Source organism: Tinamus guttatus, unplaced genomic scaffold, assembly GCF_059628265.1.
Source record: "Tinamus guttatus ecotype Peru unplaced genomic scaffold, ASM5962826v1 Tinamus_guttatus_pri_ptg000035l, whole genome shotgun sequence".
Classification (NCBI taxonomy): Eukaryota; Metazoa; Chordata; class Aves; order Tinamiformes; family Tinamidae; genus Tinamus; species Tinamus guttatus.
The window spans coordinates 7,651,902-7,670,522 of record NW_028288569.1 but is presented as its reverse complement, the minus strand read 5'-3'; the positions used below and the strand labels follow the sequence as shown (position 1 = coordinate 7,670,522).

At 41.9% G+C, this 18,621-nt stretch overlaps 2 protein-coding genes across 2 annotated transcripts in view; one reads left to right on the top strand and one right to left on the bottom strand.

Annotated features, from left to right (window-relative positions):
• Positions 1 to 18,621, bottom strand: part of CMSS1 (cms1 ribosomal small subunit homolog) — a 219,688-nt gene that overhangs the window by 28,701 nt on the left and 172,366 nt on the right. The gene's annotated exons all lie outside the window — the stretch shown is intronic.
• FILIP1L (filamin A interacting protein 1 like) overlaps positions 1,891 to 18,621 on the top strand; it is a 182,886-nt gene continuing 166,155 nt past the window's right edge. The window contains exon 1 of the mRNA XM_088533670.1: positions 1,891 to 1,918. The gene's annotated coding sequence lies outside the window, so the exon portion shown is untranslated. The remainder of the gene's footprint in view (positions 1,919 to 18,621) is intronic.

Here is an 18,621-nt window from a genome sequence, read left to right as displayed (position 1 = left end):
TGTAGACAGACTCATTCCCTTTTCAGGTCTTCTCTCCAAAGTCAAATAGCTACATTCTTCATGACTGTTATAATAATTCGCTGTTAAAAATCTCTCTTTTTTGTTAATCGGGGCAAAAATGGGCAGTTACTTTTGATAAATCCACAAAATGACTCAAATAGTGGGCTCCAGTCTAGACCTAACTATAGGCAAGTTTTCCCCAGGAATGTGGTATGGTTCCAGATGGGACATCTCCCATAATAATGCACTAGACCCACATTGTCTACTATTGTCTCATTTATTTTGGGAAGTAGCTGCGGCTCATAGCTGCAATATTTGTTGGGAGGTAACACACAGGTCTGGCTAACTCTATAAACCTGAAGCCAGTATCATGATAAAATTACACAGCGGAGCTTGCCAAATTTAGTACACTTCAATAAAAATGTAGAGCACACTTTGCAAAAAAATGAACAAACTGCATTTCTGTTCATAGTTATACATTGATATTTTACTGACAACATATATCATTCAAGTCTTTCCAGCTCATGGATATTTTGTAGACATATACAGCTATAGGAAAAAGGTTATCATAATCTCATAGTTCCAACATTTTCTCTTTTTTTCCTCTCAACATTAAAAATTGCATACATGCATATAATGTGGCATCCACTTAGTGTAGTGTCACCAACAATCACATCACAACAAGGAATAATACTGCAAACAAGCTTGTATTTCAAATCCTCACCATGTTCTAACACAAAACGTGAAAGAAAAGTTTGAGTTGTTTAAGTTTCCTTTTCCTTTTTTTAAATTCAGATTTTTTTATATGACATAGCAGTATCAGGTCTCTGCTTGACAGAGTATTGGGTTGATCTGTATCAGGTCAAACTCTGCTTCAGGTTAAGAACAAAGTACCCTGCCAGGCTGGGACACAGACTGACAAACTGCCTGGATTATAAAACATCTATTGAAATGCAGTTCCCTGTGCAAGTCCCCAGGGGTTATATTTCTACATTATTCCTTTGCCCATGCTACACATTTCTCTGCAGTTTGCTGTCAGGTATTGCAGGTGGCACTGCCCTCCCAAGCTATCCCAGCATCTCAAATTCATACAGTACTGGCACATAACGCTTGTCAATTTAACACATATTCTTCCAAAAATCTCACCATAAGAGCATGTGAAAGGAAGGATAGCTGATAACAGAGAGAGGTCCTGCATATGTGAATGACATTAATAGGAAATGGTGCATACTTTGCTGAGTTAATATTTTTGAATGGAGAACAGGTGACCCCCTTTCACCTGTGTCAGGGATCTCTATTTAGGGCTAGAAATTACCAAGCGATCTCCCATCCGTACAGATTTTTTTGTAACCTGGCATGTAGTGCCTTTGCCTAAACGATCAAGTAAAGCACATTACAATTCGATCGGGTGCAACGGCCATAAAAGTATGCTCATTCACTTGCTGCAAGCAGATGGCTGATTGCTTTTCTGTCCCCTTGCAGCGCAGTCCTGTTCCCTTAGATCCTCTCTTCGCAGAGAGTGACAGGCTGCGAGGTCAGTTTTCTGACAAGGTCATCTGCTCGCAGAGCACGAAGAGACGTGCACGGTAAGTGGGCCGAGTTATATTTAGAGTTTGGTCCAACCCGGTGCCAAGGTCCCCGCCGCCACCTCTGCCTCGCAGCGCTGCCTCAGGTCTGCTCGCACCCATCTGCAGCCCACGGACACCGGGAGACAGGAGAGTCACTCGCAGCTACTGTTGGGTCCAGGTGTCTGCGACTCGCTAAAGCAAACGCAAGGCGAGCTCTGAGGAGGACTCCTCACATCCTCCGCTCGTCCCTTATTTAAAGACTCTTTTTTAAAATTCAAGTGGATTTTCCCTTTTCAGTGGAATAAGCGGGGGGACTGACTGGAATACAGCAAACAGTCTCCTGAGTTAAGGTAAGATTGCTTCATTTTAGTATTACTATTATAATTAGTGAATGATTTTTGATGATTTGGGCTATGATTTTTCTACTCGTTCATTTTTCTATGCCAGCATTAAGGGAATATTTTTTGGGGGGGCGGAGGAGGGCAGGAAGGGACATAAAGAAATTCCCAAGTTCAAAACAACAACTGTCATTATCAGAGTCTAAAAGAAATCGGAAAATAAGAATACATCTGCAAGTACAACAGAATAGTCATTCCCTGAATTTACCTGTTTAATGTAAAAAGCAAATGCCAAGCAAACTGTTTCATTCTGAAGGTAAGTAAAGAATACATGTGTGACTTTTTGCATGATGATTACATGAATAGGTTTGCACTTAGATAGGTGATGATTTATTTGCATTATTTTACACAGTACCTGAAAACACAGCTTCACAGTTATGAACCTGCAAAATCAGGGCTTGTTGCTGTTTAAAGTTGCGGTTTAAAATGATCCTGTACTGCTTCTCCTTCTAAAACCAAAGGGCTAAAGTTTTCCTCATTCTTGTTTTACACTGTTAAGATTCTTAAGAGAAAAAAATAACTGGACAGAGTACAGCACAGCATGCTTGCTTGTAAGCAGATCCTAATACACTTGAGGTCACACGGACATCCTGATACTGTGTTGTGGACTCAAACACGAGGAGACCGTTGGTGTGTGAAGATATTCCGGAGCCATGGATATAGCACTGGCGCCAACAAACACACACACTCGAACACAGCGTCACTGTAGCTTCCTGCAGACAAGCACGCAGGAGAGTGTGGGAACCTGAAGAAATAGCGCAGAAAGGTCCATTTGACTGAAAGGACCAAATACCAATGCGATAGCACCAAAAACTTCTTCATAATAGACATGCCGTGCAAAGGTGTCAGCAGAGGGGCAGAAGGATTCCGGATTAACAGCAAGGAAAGGGCAAAAGGGGTCACTAAGTGACACAGTGAGTTCATCTAAGCCATGAGAACTGTGTAAATTCCTGCACTCTGGTCAGATCTTCATTTGCTTAAATACCAAGTAATTAAGCATTACGATACATCATAAGCTACAGGCATACAAATATTACATGATGGTTGCTGATGAAAGTTTTGATGCTGCTTATTTCCAGCTCCTCTTTTTCTGATGTTTGTTTGGTCACATATGCCCAGTGTGTCAAGCATTAGCCTATTTGGAGCATATAATTAACACCACTTATTTCACAAAAAAATATATTTCTAGTAGTTCTAAGACTCTTTAACAAATAATATTTGGGGGATCATGTTGGAATAGCAATGTGGGTTGTCAACATGTAATAAACTAGATTCATGTGGAAGGTTTTTCTTGCCAGAATTTGGAGAAGTGGCTCTTATATGAGGGTTATTAGTGAAAACACATTCATGAAGTTCATCAGTAAGTAAAGGACTTTACTGTATAAAACAATTAATGTGATCCAAAACCTTTTGTGAACAAATGTTTTACATTTAATAAAAGTGGAGAAATACTTTTTATATATTTTTAAATGGCCAGGTTTTGCCTGAGGTTATTACTTAGCGAACCAGCTTGGTTTTTGTGACACTTTGAGATACCTGTTCTCTGTTAATGCATGGAAAACTGTTATTTCCTCAAAGTAGTTTGAGTAGGTTAAAAAGAAAAGTGATGCAGGTCTGAATTTAGCCTACAAATACAGTGTTTGCAAAGAAATTCTTCCCAAAAGTGGGCTGGAGCAGAGCTGAACTGCAGGGGAAGCAGGGGGTCTAACTTGCTTTGGAGGCAGCATTCTGATTTCTGTGAGAAGGTCACCACATTTTCCTTGTAGGAACTGGGTCTTTGTCATACACACTAGTGGGAGATTTGTTTGCTCAAGAATGATGAGGATGATGGAAAATGCCAGTATCATTATTAGGATAAATAGGAGCATGCCATTAGGGTAAGAAGGTAAGAGAAGTAGAGCTGATTGAATAGTCTTCATGTTCTGGCACAATAGAACTAGCCAAAACTAATATTTAGGTGTACAAATATCCAGAGGAATACTAAGAGCCTTCACCACAACTGTCATCTACAGCTCTTTTCCACTGGGACCCATCCTGCTTGGTAGGCTTCTTCTCCTCCTATTCTCTTCCCTCGCCATCTAGCACCAAAGGAGCTGTGCTCTTCATCCTAAAGCATGACCTCCAGGGCTGGAGATCCTCATGGAAAGAAAAAAAAAGAAAAACAAAGAGAAAGAGGGGAGAATCCTGGTGAACTTTATTTTGTCCTCTGGTGGATGAAAGATGGATGGCTGATGCCTGTTTTCACCAGTTTGACAGCAAAGAGGGCAGTGCATGGGGCTGGAACTCGCTTTCCTCGCAGAGGTCGGATGGCAGTGTGTGATGACATGAGCTCCCATCCCAGGCTGCGGAGGAGCAGGCTTGGCTCCTGACACATGCTGCCAGCTGGCCCAGCACGGCACCAGAATTCACAAGCTCTTGGCACTGGTACCATCACCCGCAGGGGACAGGTGAATGCAGAGCCCAAGGGCTCAATCCAAAGAGCGCCAGGGGGATAAGAAATCCCAAGCAGCAGTTGGATCTCCACCACTGCTTACAGTAGTTTGCTGCCTGCTTGGTGCCTTTCCTCTGGTGCCAGTAAACAGCGAGCGGAGCTGGGATTTTCTCCCCTCTCTGCTATCCCTTAGTCAAACTGTACAGAGAGCAGCAAACGTCAGTTTTGAGCAGTGTCTGCAGCTGGGGTCCAGCCAGAGACACCCCATGGGGATGGAAGAGGCTGTAAGGATGGGGAAGGGGGCACCTAGAGTTGTGCGACGTGGGGGTAGGACAGGAAAGAGCGGGGGCTGTGGCCAGAATGCTCAGGAGAGGTTCTCTTGTGAGAGGAGGGCATATGGTACGTGCTCTGAAAATAGGTTGCCACAGCTGCTGAAGAAGCTGTACCCAGGCATCTGTGCAGGAATTCACTTTCCAAAGCACCTCATGATTACTGTTCAGCCTCCTGAACACCCTTTCCAGGAAGGAAAAGGCAGAGGACGATGCGCTAATACACGCCGGATGAGAAAGAGAGACGCTTCATTACAGAGAAAAATTACGAAGCTAGAGTTGTAAGCGAAGAGCACATTAAATCACTTAAATCGTAGTGCTAAAGAGTAGTTTCCCTGAGATCTATTGGTATCAGGGGAGCAGGGGGAGGCAATCAAAGTTCCTGCTTACAATGCAGCGCATAGCCCCAAGCTTGGTCTGACCTGCTCTCACAAATCCATCGCCCCCGAAGAGAGGAAATAAAAAAACAACAAGCTTGTCCATAGGGTCCTCGACAACGTTTTGGTCTCTCTACACCACAGACACACTAACATTTTGTTGCAGACAAGACAGTCTGCTTGAGGTGAGAGCCTGTAGACCACAGGCTCTCGCAGCCTCATACAAGGTTGGAACTAATGGGCAGGTCTCTGACACTGGTTTTCAAAATCTGTATAGGAAAATATTTTTATTCAGGCAGACAAATTCACTAAAGCACAACGAGGCCTCGTGTTCGCATCCAAGCAGAATAAAAGACAGAACAAAATCCACTTGAAGCCCTGGGTAGGCTACTGGTCTGCAGTACTGCACTGCTGTGCAGCAGCAGTTCCCAAAAGGGAGGCTGCATCAGGTCCATACACATTAATGTATGGACACAGCCGCCCGCAAATAAAAGACAAAGTGGAGACCCACTTGCTATCCACTAGCACACAAAGTATTTTGGGCTAACATAAAGCATCTCCTTCAAAAAATGAATTTATTTCACATGGACTTTTGTTCTGGGTGGATGAAACAGAGAACACTGACAACGACTTATTTAGAATATAACAACATGAGAAGAAAAGCAAACAAGTGACTGTCATTTATCCAAAATATTAAAAACAAAAAAAACAAACAGACAAAAACAGTGGGCAGGAATATAAGAGGGAGTATAGATATCCAAAGCACCAGTGCTTATCTATCCTTAAAAATATTCTTGCAAAAGTATTGAGTATGAGCAACTAGTCACACACATTTTTTTTTTTAATTTCCATTTAGCTGTTCCCAGCTCTCAGTATACTCACAGCTACAAAAGTAAACTCAGAAATGAACACTACAGTGAGGGATCTGTTTCTTATGGTGGTAGGAGACACACGCAGCATGTTCAAAGAAAGATGTTTGCCCTTTCAGGGAGGTCACTGCGTCCTGCCCGGCCAGGAAAGCACCACGTGGGTTGGCTTTGCTGGAAACACCTGTCTAAGGAAGGTGCCTGAATGTCTTGCTGCTGCTCGTTGACATCTGCCCAGGGAATGTATTGCTTTCACTGCTAGGTTGCATTGGAACGTTGCATTTTAGGGTGAATAGGGTTGACTTCAAAGCGATTTCCAATAAAAATCCCACCCACAGAAAGTAGCATTGCTATGCAGGAAGTAATAGTTAAAATTGGTAGCACACGCATTTCTACTACAAACCTCTTCCGTTACATAATACTAATTCAATCAAACCTCAGCAAATTTGCAGTGATCATCACCGGGGCTGAAAAGGTACTGACAGCAACCCAACACCACTGAGTTCTTTTGTCTCAAACATCACAGAGAGAAAAATATGCACAGCTTGTAAGCACAGTTTCCATTTTATATAAAATGAAACCTGCATTAAACACAGTCCTGTTAAAAGTAAATTTTTAAAGTAAAAGCAAACCTTTTCATTTTTAACTCAAAACCATTTACTTAGTATACCATTTTTTTCCCCATTTATTCACTTATACAAGAGAAGAGCAGTGTCCAGGCTCTGGCACACAAATGTATATTTTGTAAAAACACCAGCATTTATCATCCAATTTTATTTGCCACAGCACTCATGAATGTCCTCAACCACTGGCAATGTTGCAGATGAATACATATATGAAGGATGAAAGGAATGCATAATACTTCCCAAGTTGCAAAAGAACATCAGATGTTTTAAGATAGTCTCTCCTAAGGGAGCAATTTAAAAAATGAAATGAAAAAATAGGTCTTTTATGTCAAGTCTCGTCTGTCTAAAATACAATTAAGAGTGGCAAACATTGTTCCTGCTCCTATGTTCTACCACTGTTAAAATAATGGTTAGAGATGTCATCCCATATAACATGTGGTATATCATGCACAACCACTCCTACCCTACTCCCCCGAAAGCAATGGGGAGACGAGGAAGGAAATCCTGCTTGGGAAGAAGCTGGGTAATATGGATACCAGGATAATATGTTAGAAAATAAAGCAAAGGAAAGGTTGAGCTCACACATCAAGACATGTGCTACTGCTTTGCTGTTTTTCTCCTGTATGCAAGTGAAGACCCTGCACATTCTTCACTGTAAGTTCACATGTTGTCCAGCATGAGCCCACTTAGAAGGCCACGCAGCGACAGAGCTTTTCTGATACAGATAAGTAGACATCTAAAGACTGAAATGATATGACCTCTCTCAAGCCTTTTTCAGGAGGAAACTTGAGAAGCCTGAAGGGGAAAAACAGGCCATTCATTCCCCCTCATATGGACTTTCATGCCACTGCCAGTTGTGTGCAGAGGACAACATCTGCTCTAATTATAAGTTCCTTGAATTTTCCTAAAGATCGTCCCCTTACATGGGCAAAGAATCTTACGAATCTCTTCTCTTTCCATTTTCAAACCTCCCTTCTCCAATGACACAAACCCATAAAGCAGGTTCCACCATTAAGTTTGTTCCTGACTAGTGAAACAAAAGAAAAAATGCCAGGTTTCATGGAGTATCAGGCAACTGGACCACTAGAGAAGGCATGGATAGCCCCTTCTCTCTGCACGTGCCCCTGATGTGTCTTTTAAAGGGAGCTGTTCACACTGGAGACATTTTTTACTACTCAAAGTGCAAAAGTACATTATGTATCTGGCAGTTTCCTGTTTTACAACTGCTGAGGATACATAAACCACACATATTAATCGACACTCTCAGTTTTCTTTGCACTTTGTGCATGTAACCATTATACGTGGTCAGAGGAAGAACCCCTGCAGGATTTAATTGGATTGAAGCCAGGCACATGTATGTGCTTGGTTATGTGAAGGGGGTAAGCATTGGTTATATGAAAGTGTTTGGGAGTAAGCATTTCTAGAGCTGATAGGGACTACCTAGCCTTGAGCAAATCACTAGCACTCTGTCTCATTGTCTTGCTGGAGAAAAATAAAAATAAAAATAAAAATAAAAATAAAAATAAAAATAAAGAAGGAAACAAAAACTAATGCAGAAATACCTCCGACCTGAATGGGATGTTCTTGAGCTTAAATGGCAAACGTCAAGTGCTTGCAGAAAGTGCTCTAGAAGAATAAAAGACTAATAAAGTAATATATATATATATATTCCTTACTGCACTTCAGAGTGAAGGGACAAAGTTCCTCCTTTAACCATTGAAAGAGTAGCAACATTCTTGAAAACATTCTGAAGGACCCAAACCAGTTGCAATCAAATCAAGACGAAGAACAAAGTCGAGGCTCACCGTGTCAGAGAGGCTCTGTGCTGACAGACATGCTCAAAGGCCTGTCGCAGCTGCAGCATCTGGCGAGAATGCCTCAACACACAGCAGGAGCACGATATAAAGGCCAAGCCCCAGCCTAAGGGCTTCACCCTGCACCCAGCTCATGGAAAAAACTGCGGAGAGACTGTGGAAAGCGGGGTCAGCACATAGGGTATGGGATAGACAGGAGCAGCGCTCTATCTAGCCCCTGGAAGTCTCGGCTCTGGAGACAGTCTCTTAAGGCAGATGTCCTCCAATATCCTCTATGGTTTCACACACTATGAATTCTTCATTCTAGACCCTGCTGGGAAACGCAGTCTCCTCCTGCTTGATTTACTGCAAAATTGCTTATAAGAAAGCAACATTGGAACAGAGTATTACCCCCAGGGACCCCAGAGATGAGATAGGCAGTTCTGCAGAGGGGAGATCACCGGCCCAGACAAAGTTACAGAAAACAGAAATCGTAAAATAATCTAAGTCTCGCAGTGTAGAAAACAGCACATCCCCTCAAGTCAGGGATATTTTGTGTCTCAGCTTGCTTTTGGCTGCAGAAGAAAAAAAATGTCTCTATATAATTAATGCCATCAGAAATCAGCATAGAAAGAAAAAATAAATTAATCCTTTGTTATTATCATGGTAGATTATAGCCTCTTGTTTATTTTTCTGATTGAACTGATTACTTAGTTCAGTTAGGGACTGGGAGGCTGCACCAGGACTGAAGCGAAGGGAAAACCTTGGGGAACAATTTTGATTACAGTGGAGATTTCAGCTGACTACATTTTAATTAATTGGAGTAATGCAGCACTCTGAATTCCCAGGTACCCCATTTCAAATTGCATACTAACAGGGCTAGTTTTAGGGCATATTTTAACGATGTTTTAATAAATTCTTTAATGTTTCTTTTACGTCTCAGAGGTAATCTAATTTCTTTTTGATTTTTATGATGGAAGCTTTCATTAGGCACTTGGACTATAACCCTCTAAAGTGATGTAGCTGTAAAACCAAAAATAAACTCAGAAATCAAATTCTTCTTCAGTATATATATATATTAATCAAAAGAACAGTGAAATTTCTAATTAGAATGTTTTCATATCTATAAAACATTTTAATTTAAGAATACAATAGGACTATTTTAAAGACAAACCACAGTTACATTTAAGCTGCTCAGCAGTGAGCCTGAGTAATAATAACGGTAGTTAATTAATGCTACAGGATCTACAGAGATATAGTCAATGACAACAGAAAAGCAGGACACGCAGAGTTCACCATACAGAGCAGTGTCTACACTAACTCCATAATTCAGGCTTAAAACAGCCATACTTTGGGACTGACAAAACATGTGTAGTCTGAGAAATATGCAGCTAATGAGAAATTGGGTCCCAAAATATGCAAGTTTTGTACTAATAAATCACAAGACCTAGCAGAATGGATGTAATTTATATTTTAAAAGCACACACATTTGCTTTGCATTCTCCTCTGCATCCACCAGCGTTTTGCTACTGGATGAGAACCTGATGGCTGAGCTGTCCTGGAGTCTCCCAGTTTCTATCCAGACACTCCCTAATATGATCTCAAAGTGACCTGCAGAGGTGGCCATGTGCTCCCCAGGCTTTACAAGGATAGCACATAGAGAATTTTCCTCCAAAAGAGATTCAGAAAATAGAAAAGGTCTTAACATTACAAAAGAAGCAGGTGAAAAACTGAGGGAATTTAGATCTCTTGCAAGAGAAGGGCAAAAAAAAAAAAAAGAAAAAAAAAGAAGATGGTGATGTTGGGAAAACAGTTGAGGATACAGACAAGAGACTCTACTTCACAGCCAATAAGCTTTTCCATATCTAGTCCGGAGAAAACACCTAGTTTTCTACATAAGGAGGTGACTCGCTTGCACTTCCAAGACATCGGACAGATATACTCCCTCCTCGCAGTACCTACCCCTCCTCAGGCACCTTGAGCCCTATTTACTAAAAAAAAAAAAAAAAAAAAAAAAAAAAAGGTACCTTACTTCTGCATACAAGCAACAAAGCAAAAACATGATTGAAGATTATGATAATGGATTTCTTTTGACAACAGTACAGATCTAATTTCATGTCCCTCACAAGGCACCTATTTCAGCAACCACTTTTTTTTTTCTGTGGATTTCTGCTAACTTGACAGCAGAAATTCTATTTTGCAGGTGTCATTACCATTAAATATTACAGCAATAATCACAGAACTATGCAAAAGCACCTCAGGTGCATGTAAAATCATTCTGGACTGAGAACCAACCACTATGTCCAGCAGTAATTGCTTATGACACCAGCACATTGAGACTTTGGAATAAAAATCTTAGAGTGAAAAGCATCAAATTACTGCCTTAGAAACAGGCATAAGGCCCAACTTTTTGATTTGGAGAGGCAGGTTCTGCACAGATTTGCAAACCTGAAGCAGATTTTTTCACACTGAGCCACCAGCCAACTGAGTATTTAGCTCAGGCTTCCCAAGATCTCAAGTGATGAATTTCACACCTGCTGTGCACACTCCAGGTTAGTGCTATGATCAAACCAGGACAAAATGAACAGATGCGATTGATGTCCCTGCCTCAAGGGAAGCAGTGGAGGTGGGAAATCCCCCGCTGAGAACATGTGAAAAGTCCAGCACTCACACAACATGGCCTCAAGGGATCTAGAATTTCCCTCATAATTTTATCTTCTTTATGCATATCTTGTCTTTTAACTGTGTCCAGGGATGAGCAAAGGTAAATAATGCAGTATGTTTTACCTGGGGCTGACCGTATAAGCCACTTCAAAACTGCAAGCTTGGGCAGATCCTAGCCACCAGCTCTAAAGAGGGCTCTGAAGAGCTTTAACCCATAAAGAACAGCTCTGAATTCTTGGGCTGCTACCCTAACTCCCCAGCAATAGCAAGAGCCACTCATGTGCCAGGTCTTTCTCCATGCGATAATCAAGAAAGTGAAGAAAGATAAATTTAAGAAAGGTGGGACGCCCAAGTATGTTGCCCTCTAGCCAGATGATCTTTGACAAAAGTAATGTATTCTCAGCTCCCTTTAAGCTCAGACCACTGAGAAATGTACCTTGGCAGCAGTTCAACCATAACCACCATGTTGCAAGGAATTCTACAGCTACGTTAAAAATCCCCCCCATAGGTGATAGCAGCAGAGTAACCGAATGCGAAGAGGGAAAGCTCTTTCTGAAGCAGACAGGGAGAGCTCCTTCTTATTAGAGAATTACACTCTCTTGCCTTTTGCACCAAACCCACACACTCGATACTGGATTGGTGTTTTCTGAACGCACATAAATATCCTGCTGACTCCAAAATGATGAGAACTCCCACCCAAAAAGGAAATGGGCAGAGAAAATGCTTGCTGAGTGGAAATATTCCGTTTATTTACTACTTTATTTTAAACTAGAGAATCTGTATATCACCTCTTCCTTAAACGTCCTCATGCACATGTTGGGAGTCTTTGTCCTCTCAAAACGGTTGAATCACTACCACACCTACTAAGTCAGCCTTGCAGGGATGAAGGGGAAACTATAGGTACAAATCTCTTCAAACTGTCTATGCAGCCCAACCACCTCCTGAAGCATCATTGGAAAACTCCATTCAGCCACTCAGATCATTTTTAGGAGCAAAGAAAACACAGAGAAAGATACAAGGCATTTGGGGGAAAACACATCTCAGAAAAGCAAACTTCTCAGCCATCAACTCAGCCATCTTCTGGATGAGTTTGGACAGTTTCTGATCTACTTTAGCACCACGTAAGATTGGTAGCATTTTTGCAGAGATTTTTCTCTCCACCACTGAGGAAGACAAAGACTGTAGCTTTATTGCCCTGGGCAGCCTCAGTAGGAGCGTCACGCACATGTTACGAGACCTAGGTCTAAAGTCTCCAAGCTTGTGCTCAACACAGAAAGTATTCAAGAGATCAGGCAATTTTCTTCTTAAGCTTCAAAATGGCAACTGGAAGCAACTGCTGAGTATTTCCATGCAAAAACAGCTGCTGTACTGGTTTGTCCATCAAGGCTCCTACTAGGACATGCTTCAGGAAGCTCACAGGAACTGTGCGTTCTGCTATACAAGCAGCAAACACAGTTCCTTCGGCTGCGCTCCTGGGATGAATTATGGGGTCATTTTTCAAAGGGAATTTTAAAGTGTGTGGACACAACCAGTAGTCCATAGATCTGGCTGCTGCTTTTCAACACAGTCCATTGGAAGGTGCAAGCGACTTGCCTGCAGAAGCAAACAGGAGTCAGTGCGAAACGGTGTCAGACGGTTTGTCTCATTCCTATCAAGAGGCCCAGAATAGGCAGCTGCTCCTCCTCATGAGAAGCGCTTGCCATGGCATCCCGAGCGACTAGGCTCTGTTCCCCATGAAGCTATACATTATTAATCTTATCTGAAGCAGACAGTGCTGACGCCCAGCTTCCTCAGTGTCTGGAAGAACACCAGCTGTCTCAAACTCAGCCCAAGGAAATGGAGAGAATGCATCCCCATGCATCATGGGGAAACACACCCTAAAACTTCTCAGGATCTAGAATCACTCTCCTCTTTTTCCCTGCGCACTATCAAAGCAAGTGCCCAGATTCATAGTCTGCTCCATGTCTCTGTATCCTCAGGAATGAGAGACACCAGGTATGACAGAACTCTTCCTCTCAGGCAAAGACATGGACCCAATGCTCCATCCATCTGTTCATCAGAAAGATAACTGCAAGACTGTGTTTCTCAGACCAAGAGAAGAAGGCCAGATGACGAGGCAGCATACCTCCCAAAGCACTGGGATGCACTCTGTGAGGAAAATTACACAAGATAATTCCTTTGCTTCCACCTCTTTAAAACCCTTCATGGGTTGGGTTCTAGGACTCAGCAATCTCTACGTCTCTGTTCCTTTTTCCTCATCAGCCTTGGACCATTACAATGAATAAGTACGACAGAGTTGCTAGCACAAAGGAGAAAAAGTTCATTCCAAGGGAAAGGCAAGTATGCTGAGGAAGAATTTGCTACCTGAGCTTATGATTTAGACTTTAAAGCTAGGTAAGACTTGTGTTTATCAGCCCTTCTCAGAAGTGTTCATAATCCAGTGGATGGCAAACTAAACAAACAACAGGAAGAAATGAGTCTTCACTGACTCGTAGATCTTCCAAGGCTTCAAACAGCCTCAAATAAGATTTAATAATCACATAGACATAACATACACTGATGCAATACAAATACACGGGGGAAAGATGGATTAAGCCCTTGAAAATCAAAGAACACTTAGCACTGTAGTTAATTTTGCTCCAGAAACTGGTTTCTGGGCCCACTTTGCATTTCAGGATGTAGCCCAACATCCAGCATTGAGTGGCACTTATGAATCCTCACATCGTTAAGACACATGCATCCTGCACGTACTACCTTTCACCCACCAAGAAAAACAGAGATTTATGTTCTGGCAACATTACACATATGGATGAACTGTTTTTAAAAAGAGTGAAAACAAAGCCTGTTTTCACTCCAGAGGGAGAAAAAAAAATTCAAACAATTTTTGATCTACTCCATCAAGTCAGATCAAGGAATTTGCTAATAAGTGGAAAAGTGCTCTACAATTTGAAGCATTACAGCCAAGCTGACACAAGGTAATTAAAACAACCTGAATGCCTAACATGCAGTGATTTTTACTGTAAAACACCATGCTCAGATCAAGTGAAAAAAGATTGTTCATTATTATGGAATACGTACTAATTTTACTATTTCCCACAAGTTTACAACATTAACAAATCCAGATTTTGTCATTAATCTCTAGAATTATTGACCGACTACCAGTAACAGTGCAGTAGGTAGTGATTAAAACACTAGAAAGGTCCCCTAACACAGATGCTATTGCCTTTGTGCGACTTGAAAGATGCATCTCGTTTTACAATGCTGGATTCTCCCATAAATGCTGGTTTTCGAACATGTTAATGTAATAACATGCTCCCAAGGATTTCTTTTTGTTTTAATTGGTAATTATAATGAAACACTATCGCTGAATAGTATCACTCCTCACCCACTTACATCATCAAAACAAGGTTACATCAGTACTTTTACTTTCTACAGCCCATCTTTGACAAAGCAAGTCATCTGTTACCTCAGGTACTGTTTAGGAAGCGAGATCAGCAGATTGATCCATTTGTTTCAAGTATTCTGTCCTCTGGAAGTGGGGTCCCAGTTATGTTGCATGAAGTCCCATGCTAAATCACAGTATATAATTACTTGCTCAAGTCATGATTTCCAGGTACATGTCTGAAAAATGTTACACTTTCGTGCTCAAATTCCACAATGCAAACTTATTCATATGCATTTATCCAGCAAGCAGGTGGGGAGGATATTTGACCTGCTGAAAGATAATCTTATTTATAGAATCACAGAATGCTTAAGGTTGGAAGGGACCTCTAGAGGTCATCTAGTCCAACCCCCCTGCACACACAGGGTCACCTAGAGTAGAGTTATTGATCCTCACAGCAAAGGAAGGCTAGATAAACATGCATATGCCATAAAGTTAGATAACAGTGTAAAGGCATTCCCACATTTGTATCTAGGTTTGACTCTCAGAGTCATTAGTAAAATACTATTATTAAGCTACATCCACCATTCTTTCTTCACAAGGCTTATATTCCTCCTCTACTCCATTTCCAATTAACCCATGGCCTCAAGAGTCTAATGTCTCACACAGCAACTAACACTCAGAGCCAAGATATGCCCATACATACAGGACAGAAGGCAGTTCAGACATGCACTGATTTGATTTTGCTTACATTGGACACAGTATTTATTCAAGCAAAAGCACAAGAGGAGTATATTAAAAAACAACACACACACAACTTGGCACATTGAATGAAAATTACAGTCATGTCTCTCATGTTAGAAATGTTGACAAAAGAGTTCAGAGTCGCTGCCAAGCTTATTGTCATCCTGAATATATATGGGCTGTTCAGACACCAGGCACAAGATTTAAAGAATAAACAAACATTAAGTTTTGTATAGAAATGTTAATACATCTAAAATTAAACAAGTTGTTTGTGTCCCCCCCGCCCTTTTTCTAAACCAACTACCATTCAGCACATGCTTGTTGTAACACGCATCTTTCAGGAGCCTTTTAATCAATCACAGCAATTTGTAAACCATTTCAAAAATAAATATTTAGAGGTCATGTAAGCAATGAACTCAAAGAATGGCTCAGATCCAGGCATTGTGTAGACTGAATGATGTGATCCTCCAGACATTTTTCTGCCCATGCAGTGCCATCAAAGAATTTTATTGTTTTAAACAACATGACCAAAATTAAGGGAAAAAAGAGAGATAGGAGGAATTGAGAACCATGAAGGGAGACAGGGGAATGAGAGAGGGGTCATACCACAGCACTCAAACGTAAGCAGCGGCAGATTAGGAATGAGATAAGCAAAGTCAGAGCAGCAGTGGCGGCCACATCTTTTCTTGGAAAGAGCTTAAGAACTAAATTAACACAAAAAATAACCCCACGCTTATCATGAGAGATCAGCTGCATTCCGCCCTGTTTTCTCCTCACTAGGCTGAATATGATTTTTAACAAGACAGCTTTTCTAAATTACCTATTTGGGCATTGAAGTGCTTGAGGAAAGAGCTGTAGGCTCAGCTGCTGCCCCAAGATGAAGTGCAGCTGGCAAAACACTCAACTCCATTAATTATCTTTCCTTGACCAAAAATCTTTCTTGAGGGTAATGGAAATGGCAAGAGGAGAAGCATCTCATCTCACAGGGTTACCTGTGAAATCATCCGGGATGTGGACAGCAAATGCACCTTGAGCCTTTTACCTCAACCAACACTCCATTTAGACGCCATTTTATACTTCCTTTTAGACTGTTTTGAACTCCGATTGACTTGGGAAAATGCTGTCTCTCATGTGGTTCAGCAAGAACACCCTGGATTCCTTCTTTGGACTTTGAAAATCATTCAGAAGCACTTCTTCTCCTGCCTTATCACCAACCATGTCCAGGTCTCCGTACCACTTTGCAGCAATATACTTCACTGTGCGCCTCTTCTAAATTAGCTGCAGACACTTCTGCAGTAAATCTTTCCTTAGCTGGGTGCTTTATAAAATGAAGTGGAAAAGTCTACTTCACAGGCTCCACAGCAGGCACAAGAAACTGCATGAAGTCACCCAGTCCAAGACCATGTCCCCTGCAGAGTTCTGAGACACTGCTCTGTCACATCCCAATTTTCAAACTTCATCCACTCAGCTGAAAGGATGCTTAAAATCAAGCTGTCTGGGGACAATGAAAATTTTATTTCATTCTTTTCTTGTTATTCAACCGTGGCTGAAACCTTCTCTTCTCTGAATAGCTCCCCCTCCCACAAATGCTGGTACATGTGGGGAAATTTAAGCCTCAAAAGGGGAAATTCTCACAACATTTTTTGTGTAAGAGAAGGGAAGGGACACTGTTATTGCTCTCAGATAGTGCTGCTGCTGACACAATTGTGTCTGCTCTGTTAAAGTCCACTTGCACATGGGGAGGTTATTGTGTCAGTAAATAGTGCAGTACTTCATCACCAAAATTAGAAACCTCTTCTTAGATGAGGCAAACATACGAACATCTACCACATCTACTACAGATAAGGTTCTTTTCCTGGCACCTTCTGTAGCTGCATTAAAAAGATACTCTGAAATTTATCAAAAAAAAGAAAAAAAAACTTCTATACAAGTAGAGTGAGTTTTCAGAGGATATTTATTATTTCTCTTGCAAAATGGATAAGCTGAAGTTGATGGCAGTTGATGGCAACACCAGGAACAGAATGCAACTCTCAGTACAGCAGCAATAAGATCGCATGTGGCTTTTCTGCACATTAACTGCGTGCTTCTAAGTCTCCTTACTTTCTGCACACGGATTAAGCAGGGCTGAAGTAGGCTTCTCCAAATCTTGGAAAGCGTTACCCGTTACTGCTCGTTATTGCCTCGTACTGCAAATCAAACCTTGGAACAGCCAGACTGAGCTCCATTACCATCCCGACCCTTCACACTTGCACCTGGCACGCATCTCCTACGCGCTGAAAACGTCTTGTGGTTAAATAAGGCAACCCCGCGCTCAAGTACTGCTCATGAGCAGCCCCCCGATAGCACCTGCTGCACTAGGCTGAGCAAGGTTAAGCCTGGGTGACAGGGTAAAGCCACAAAGATATATAGCCACTGAGTGTTCCCCTGGCACGCTAGCCACTCACAGCTAGTGAAGCTCAAACCGGCAGGGAATTGTCAGCCACTGTGCTTTTACTCCATGTCTCCTACACACAAGACTATTTTTCAGCATGTTGTAAGCAGCTGCTTCACCCACAGAGAGCCCAAGGACACAGTCACAGCAATATGTTGCCCCCTGACATCTCACGGCTCATCCTTTTAAAGCTTTGCTTCCTAGGAAATGGGGCTTATATGATCACAGGAACTACATGGGGATACTCCATGAATCCTAAGATTTTTTTTTTTTTATGAAGGCCCAAAGTCATTGCAACAAAAATTTGATAAAAGGCTGGAGGAACAAAATTCTTGCAAGTTCTCCCAGGTTTTATGGAAAAGAAGTGCGGCAGAAGGAAGAGATCCTATAATCATAGTCACTGAAGGGGAGGCCAACATGTGAGATCACATTCTCTCAGATCCCAGAGAGAGGGTAGAATCCCAACACATTCCTTAACCATGGGAAAAAATTCATCTGGGACTTGCATTCAACCACTGGACACAAATTTACAGGAAAACAGGCATGCTCAGCCCCAGCACTCAGACAGCTACTCATCTGGCTAAGCAATCTTTGTAAGACATACTCATTTGAATAATTTATTTCCTTTTCGTCTAAGAAACCTTTCCCAGCGCTGGAACAGGAGGGAGCAAACCTGTGGGTAACCCGTATATTTGCTAGCACAGAAAGTACATTTATAAAAGCAGTTTTAGTATGTTCCAAACTAAAAAAAAAAAAAAAAGACAATGACTGATTCTCATGACAGCCCTTTTCCGAGATCCGCCCTTTAGCTGCTTTTGCCCGTTTTACCCCAATGAACGGTCCTGGCATGGACTCCTGCCTGCCTTTTACTGCAAGGCTGGCTCACAGCGACCCAGCGAGAGCTCAGGCCGCTCACCTGGCAAAGCTACAGGCAGCCGTGGGAAGCGGGCAGTGACCTTTGCAGCCAGCAAAGCTGCAGCAGGAAACAGTGCTTGAGCAAACCTTATCATGC